This window comes from Micropterus dolomieu, linkage group LG03, assembly GCF_021292245.1.
Source record: "Micropterus dolomieu isolate WLL.071019.BEF.003 ecotype Adirondacks linkage group LG03, ASM2129224v1, whole genome shotgun sequence".
In the NCBI taxonomy this organism is placed as follows: domain Eukaryota; kingdom Metazoa; phylum Chordata; class Actinopteri; order Centrarchiformes; family Centrarchidae; genus Micropterus; species Micropterus dolomieu.
The window spans coordinates 23509976-23517936 of NC_060152.1; the positions used below are offsets into that span (position 1 = coordinate 23509976).

General features: G+C 39.3%; 1 protein-coding gene and 1 long non-coding RNA gene across 2 annotated transcripts in view; one reads left to right on the forward strand and one right to left on the reverse strand.

The window, feature by feature from the left end:
* Positions 1-2157: 2157 nt before the first annotated feature.
* LOC123969000 lies at positions 2158-6915 on the reverse strand. The gene is made up of 6 exons (XR_006824597.1): positions 6780-6915; positions 6385-6462; positions 6016-6171; positions 5575-5782; positions 4989-5055; positions 2158-4254 (listed from the first exon to the last, which is right to left on the reverse strand). It is a non-coding gene; the product is annotated as an uncharacterized LOC123969000 (long non-coding RNA).
* A 577-nt stretch (positions 6916-7492) lies between these two features.
* The window catches only part of entpd3 (ectonucleoside triphosphate diphosphohydrolase 3), a 23949-nt gene continuing 23480 nt past the window's right edge, over positions 7493-7961 (forward strand). The window contains exon 1 of the mRNA XM_046046070.1: positions 7493-7515. The gene's annotated coding sequence lies outside the window, so the exon portion shown is untranslated. The remainder of the gene's footprint in view (positions 7516-7961) is intronic.

Genomic DNA, 7961 nt, shown 5'->3' on the forward strand with positions numbered 1-7961 from the left:
TGTACAGTTGATGTTATGCTAAAGATGTATGTACATTTTAAGCTATTGCCCTTTTTAAACTAAAATTTTATTTACATTTACATTTACTCATTTGGCAGACGCTTTTATCCAAAGCGACACATTACATTACATTTGAGGAACAACATACAAGCATCAACAGAGCATCAAATACAGATCTACAATTGACAATACATACTAGTAAGAGCAGCAATAAATACTAGTAAGAGCTCATAGTACTTATCACATCAATGGGGTAAATACCTAGGGAAGGAATTAAGAGTTAACAAAAAGTGCAATCAATACAAGATAATTGTAGGGGATAGAAGAAGAAGAGCACACGAAGTGCATGTTAGAGGTCAGGAGTTAGAGGTTTTATAAAAGGAAGTGTTCTTGGAAGAGATGAGTTTTCAAGAGCTTCTTGAAGTTAGAGAGGGACGCCCCTGCTCTGATGGCGTGTGGTAGCTCGTTCCACCATCGTGGTGTCACAGATGAGAATAGCCGGGACTGGCATTGCTTTGTGTGAAGGGATGGCAGAGCCAGGCGGCGTTTGTTGGAGGAGTGTAGCGGCCGAGAAGGAATGTAAGTTTGTATTATGGAGTTTAGGTAGATGGGTGTAGACCCAGTAGTCACTCTGTATGCAAGTATTAGTGACTTGAATTTGATTCTGGAGGCCACGGGGAGCCAGTGGAGGTCACTGAGTAATGGAGTGACATGAGTCCTTTTGGGCTGATCAGAAACCAGACGCACTGCTATGTTCTGAACCATTTGTAAGGGTTTCACCACACAAGCTGGAAGACCTGCTAGGAGGGCATTGCAATAGTCGAGGCGAGAGATAACCATGGCCTGTACCAGAAGCTGGGTGGCGTACTGAGTGAGGTAGGGCCTGATTTTCCTTATGTTGTATAGAGCAAAGCGGCATGACCAAGAGACAGCAGCAACATGGTCTGAAAAGGACAGCTGGTCATCAATCATGACACCCACGTTTCTCACCACCTTGGTTGGAGTGATGGTTGAAGAGTCAATTTGTAGTTTGATGTTATGGTGGATAGATTGCTTGGCTGGAATGACCAAGAGTTCAGTCTTAGAGAGGTTTAGTTGAAGGTGGCAAGCCTTCATCCATGCAGATATGTCTGAGAGACAGTCCGTGATCCGCGCCGAGACGGTGGGATCGCCTGGCGGGAAGGATAGGTAGAGTTGCGTATCGTCTGCGTAGCAGTGGTAAGAGAAGCCGTGCGAGCGAATGATTGGCCCCAGTGAGGTGGTGTAAATTGATAAGAGAAGGGGCCCTAGCACTGAGCCTTGGGGCACCCCTGTGGAGAGGCAGTGGGAGGAGGATAATTGTCCTTGCCACAAAACTTTTTTCCCTTTTTGGAACTTTGTAATCCACAATATTAGATTTTTTAGCACGGCCATCACTAAGAGGGGGCCACTGATTCTGTTGTAGATGTGTGACACCCAGTTCTGTGGACTCTAGCCTCATTCATGATGATGATAAACAGCCCCAAGAAGTGAAGGTTTTGCCCAAGGACTTCCACTCATCCTACGATGGACTGGACCACGAGTGAAGCCCATCACCAGCTGGAGCCTCAAGCAGACACACACACTGATGTACATAGGCTATATTGGTTACAGTTGTTCATTAAAATGAGCATAATAATATATTTGCATTACTTTTTTAATACCTTTACTGGTTTTAATGGTGTTAATATAATTCCTAATTGTTCAAAGTATTAAGTCAAATATCTAGTAGTAGTAAAGACTCCAATCAATTCTCTCTCACAAATAGTCTGACAGATTCTTTATCCTGCACTCTCAGAAAATAAAGTACATAATTGTACCTTTAGGGGTACAATGGCTTGTCACTGGGGCTGTACCCTCAAGGGTACAGCTTTTGTACCCTTGGCATAGGGTACATATTTGTACCCTAAGAGGCCAGTCTTGTACCTGTGGTGACAATTTTGTACCTTTATTTAACAGTACAAAAATAGACCCTTTGAAAAGGGTACAAAATTGGCTTTGACAGGGTACAATCGTTGACTTTGAGATAATTTATAATCTATATCTATGTATTTTTATATCACACATACACATTGAATTTAAAATCAGAATTTATTAAATCCTTTTCATTTTCACATTTTACAACATTTCATTTTAAACACGTCTAACTGTGACATAAATTATCATCAATTGAGCAAGTGTCATTTGCCTGAAAGTCCATTTCAGTAAAGTCCATTCTTTATCAACCGTGACACTGCATGCATGAAAGTGACGGTCAAGGATCCACATGGTGTCTATGTTAAAGATGTACTTGATTTGCCAAAACAATGGAATACACTCAGAGTGCAGTACATCTATGACAAATACATCTCTGACAGCATACTTCACATTGTTGACTGTTACTTCAGACACACAGATCGCTTTCTCTGTTAGATCTACATCACAGAGGTTGTGGCTCTCTGCAGCTCCACAGGTAAAGAAAAAAAATGGAGAGAAAAATCACCTACCATTGTCATTTCAAGAAGAAATTGTTGATGTTAATTTCTTACTGTGTTTTTTTAAGGAGAACTACGATGCTTTTATAGCTTACCACCTTCAGAAAAGTGGTTTTGACATGTCACAAAGTCAAAGGGTTATACATTCTAATGATTTTTTTGATGAGGCCTCAAAAGCTATTCGATCTCCATACATGATAAAAGACCATTGTAAATCCAAGCTTAACATGACGGAACCTGTCCATTTTGAGTAAAGGGACTCTGTAGTGGGCTCCTATTCGTATGTACCCATTGATATGTGCTGAAAATGTAACTCTGGTAGAATTTGTCATTATTGCATGGCTTCTTATGGAGATATAAAACACATGTTTGAGGAATACAGCTTTGTTTTAAGAACATCTGAGGTTCATCAGTGTCATCTTGCCCGCATTCAACAAATTACTGATGACAAAGTGACTTATGGTGTGAATGGCCCTTCACCTTTTGAAGAGTTGCAATATTTTGATGTGACAAAAGCTTTACCACTGGACATAATGCACGATTTGTTAGAGGGTGTAATTCCACTTGTTATGAAGCTAGTTATTGGTTAAGCTCATACACAGAAACATAACTATAAAATAAATAAATGAAGAACTACAAAAACTGTGCATTGGTGAACATGACAAGGTAAACAAACCAGTAGTTATCAGAAAGACTGCAGCATGTTGGTATTACTGGATCTGCTTCTCAAAAGTGATGCCTTTTCAGGCTTTTGCCTTTTCTAATGGCCCACCGTGTGCCACATGATTGTAAATATTGCCATGTTTTTCCATTGTGTCGAGAGATTACTGAGATCGTTATGGCTCCAAAGGTGAGGACAGAACCTTTTTTTGTTAAATGTACTTGTTCAAGAGTTCCTGACAGAAATGAAAGATGTGTTTGGGGGTGTTATTACTCTAAAGTGTCATTACTTAATTCATTATTCAAGACTGATACAAATGTATGGGCCCATGCCTTTGCTATGGTGCATGAGATTTGAGTCCAAGTACCAATATTTTAAAATGGTTGCCCATAACAGCAGAAATTTTGGAAACATTTCACTGAGCAACAGACACCAGCTCAGACAGTGCTGGCAGTTTTGTGGGAGTCTGCTGGGTGAATTTGAGAAAGTGCCCGTAAAAAAATCATTAGAATGTATAACTCTTTTCAGTTCTGGACTTTGTGACATGTCAAAACCACTTTTCTGCTTTCTTCTTGAACTGGCAATGGTAGGTGATTTTTCTCTCTGCATTTCAGAATGAACTTGAAAAGATTTTCTTTGAAATTCTTTAACAGCTCATCCATACATGGAGGATTTTCAGTGACAGTGTGTGTCCTAGGCTGATCAAAATCTTCATCAACTACCTCAGTATTTCCATCGTTGTCATCATCATTGTCAGGATGTAAAACACGTTCTGTGTGTCATTAGTCCACATGCAATAGTGAAATTGGCTTCATGGGCATGAATGAGTCCTGTGTACTGAATTAGGCATGGTGGAGTTTTATTTGCCTAGTGACAGTTATTGGCAGAGGCTGTCCACAACTGTTTTGGCAATGTACGTTTGGAGAAACATCAGAGTGTTCTTCAGATGTCTTGGATATGCAAGATTGAACACGAAGTATGTGCAGAAGGCTGAGATGATTCCTTTGTTGATTCCTCCTGAGTTGCGACACACAAGGCAAAGGCCATTTTCCAGTCTCGGTCGGTCAACTGAATAGTTGGGTATGGGCTGTCAAGATCAGTCTATTCAAAGCCAAAAGGAAAAAAGCAAATTAACTTGACAGTCTTACCATTTGGTGAAAAATATTAATACCTCACAAATTCTGGTAATGAACGAAAAGTTAATCCATTCTGATATTTTGCACTTGCTCTTTAAGGAGGAATGTGAGGCTGTTGTGATGTTGTTCATTGATAAGGTTGTTAAAATAGCAATAATTAGCATTGTGTTATTGGGTAGATATTCTAGATTACCAAGCACATGCATCATCTACATTCTTTCTTTACACATTATATGCTCAAATAGTGGTTTATAATTAGAATGTGACTATATTCTGATGTGCTGTGCAGACACAGCTAGTAAATTAGAGTTTGTTTTGGATGTTCATTTTACACAATTAGAGTAAAATTTTATTTTTTAGTCAAACTTCCGCCTTTTCCTTTCACACAAGAACAGATATGAATTGCTGTTTAAACTTGTTTGACTAGATTTAAGCAAGAACTGATGATTCTAAAGTAATTTAACAATGGTGGAAGACAAAAAGCAATAGGACCATCCAAGCAAGTCTTCAGCATTGCAACTATCATTACCACTTTACATATCACTTAAAAGTAATGAAACATTTAAAAGTGGATAAAGTATTCCTATAAGTGGAGATCAGTGGTATTAATGTGATTTTCTTTCTCAGTATCAGTACATTTGTCAAGTGTATTTGGTGTTATGGAGGTGAACAAAAGAGATTTGAGCAAGCAAGACATACCTCTCCAAGTGTAATAAAGCGATCAATGTTCTCCTTGAAGATGTAAGGCAGAAAGATGAGGGCTGCCCTAAAGTCAAGATATACTTTATATTTAAACACCATTTTGCTAATTCAGAAGCAGTCCAGGTAAATATGAAAGTAATCACTATGCATTTGGTCCAGTGTAGATGTCAATTTCAGGTAAGCAATTTGAATATAAAAGATGATTTTCCCAAAGAACCTGTGCAAATTGAGTGTTAATTAAAACCTTGTCAATTGAAGTACACTGTTTCATGACATAGGAATAATACCAAATCTAAAATAGAATTAAAGACATATTAAGGCCCACAACTTGGAAACACTGGTGTGACATGTGACATTTGTGTGTAGACTACATGTTAGTTTTCATGCTATAAAGCCATTAAAATTTGAATAATTTATTTCCGCTGATAATTAAAAACATTTCAGTTACAAAATGGTTTTTGCTTGTTTATTAGAGTACAATACATTCCCCAAGTTTGACCCAATAAATTCTTCCCTGTCATGAAAGCTTCACCAGGAATGTACTGCTCCAAAATGAATGAAGAACAGACTGATTTTTACTTACTCCGGTGGGTGTCCTTAAGAAAGGGTACTTCTTAACTGTGTCCTCTACAGGTCATGCCATCAGCAATCTCCTTTTGCCGCCATGGAAATGTCTGCTGCGTTCGGTCCTGTACAATCCTGAAGTCAGGTTGCATCTTCTGCAACTGGCTATGCAAGACCTTCACGTGAGCCTCAATGGAGGATGGATCCTCACCCACAACACTTGACGCCTTTATGGGAATTGAGAGAGAGAGAGAGAGAGAGAGAGAGAGACTTACAAACACATCTAACATTAAACTAAACACTAAATTGTCTTGTGTAGTTCCATTGTGAACCAATCTTCTATCAATTTGATTGAACTGACTTGACCAACCTTATAACTGATAACTACAAAACTTTGGAAAAAGAAAATATGACAGACACATTAACCAACTGACAATGCACCAAGCTGGGCATCACTGACCTTTAACACATTTCTCTGACAGCTCCTTGCTGTTTCTACAAGTTGCTTTGATTTTTTGTGGCCAAACTTCTCCTTGCTACCTCTCACTTCACTGTTGTCAACCAGAGGTGCACGCTCCCACTTGAATTTACGCCTCAGAGACATGTGCCATGTGTGCTAATTGAAACAGAAATATTGATTACCAAATACAGCTATACCATAGTTGCTTGCGCTAAATAACAAACAGATGAAGTGTTATGTGTGATTGAAGAAAATACTAAATAATGTTGCTTAGTTTTTTCCTTTTATGACAGACCTGCACATAACATTTAGAAGATAATATACCTCATGTTAAAAATACTGTGTATAGTTATTTGCAAATGCACTTACATAACCATTTCTCTCGAGATCCTTAAGGAAAGGATCAGCATCTTTGCAACTTGAACATATTCGGAAGTTGTGGGATACCTACATGAGAAGAAATGTAAATCAATTGAAGGCCACCTTCCTTGAAATAATCATGCACCATACACCATCCATTTATTTTGTCAGCATGAATTTTGTTTCATGGGGCAAATACGATCTACAAAGACTTCAGTAAAATATTCCAGTTACACCTATAAAAATATGTTACCCCATAGGGAATGTAACCATTTCTGGTGGTTTCCTAGAATCAGATGAAATTTTAATGGAAGTAGAGAATAGCATACATCATTGACACTCAAGTCTTGCAAATCACTGTATCGCTTTCCATGTCTAACATTGCCTTCAACACACTTACGTACATTGTGTATTGTGCCACAGCCTCATAGAGAACCCGGATAATTATGTCTGTCCTTTGGATTTTTCTGTCATGGTTCTTTGCTGTCTAGCTTTGTTTATAGGTGTCCATATCATTATCTGAGAAAAAGTAAACAGAGGGATATGAAACAGCTGTACAGTTGACTAAAAAGTAATCCAAACAAACTGAAATAATTTGACCAGCATATAATAGCAACAACATTAACTTTGTGGCCAATACCCACGCTAGGTTCTCATATGTTTAACTAAAATGTGTCATACAAAACCCGAATTCATTCAAGAATAGGCGCAGACACAATGAGAGAAACACAGATAGAGAGAGACTAGCAACAGGAGCATAACGTTATAGTAGAGGCTAGCAGTACAGTTAAGACCGTGAACACAGCGGTGGTGTTAGTGTGTGCGACTGAGACAGCTAACGTTACCCCACAGTCAGTGAATGACGTACACTACAGACCCAAGCTAAGCTCCCGTGTCTTGCTAACCAGCTACTGACAAAAGTTGAGTGATAACATTAACCCTGATGCTAGCGACAACCGCGGCACAACCTCACCTGGGCTCTCAGACAGGATGCAATGTGCGCCGCGCTCACACCGCGACAACGGCACCGCTGCGCTATAAAACCATTAAGTTAACATTACTTTCCATGTCGATAGACGGGCGAGAGTTGGATCAAGGAAGTGATTGGAAGAGGCGCTATCGAAGAGGTTGAGACTGGATGTGAGCATCATGTTAGAGCTGTGGGAGTAGAGAAATTGAGAGTTGAAGGCAAAATATCATATGCAGATGCCCTGAAGAAAGTGAGGGGAACGGGGGAACCTTCCAGACAAGTGGTAGTTGAAGTACCTTCTGATTCCCAGCCTGATAGGGAGAAAGTGAGGCAGATTGTGGGAACCCAGTCATTCCTGGCATTCATGGTAGATGTTCTGTGGGCAGTTAGAGACCAAACCAGAAGATCTGACGTTATTAAAGTGGTGGTGGATGCTGCAGAGAGATTTCTGGAAGAGGCATATATGGGTCCTGAAGAGTTGCACAAGTATATGAGACAGAAACTGGAAGTTTATGAAAGAGGTAGGGGAAAACAAAAGATCACTGACAGTAATGAGGAATGTACTGGGGAAAGAAACATGGACATAAATGATGATAGTTAAATTGCTGATGTTTTA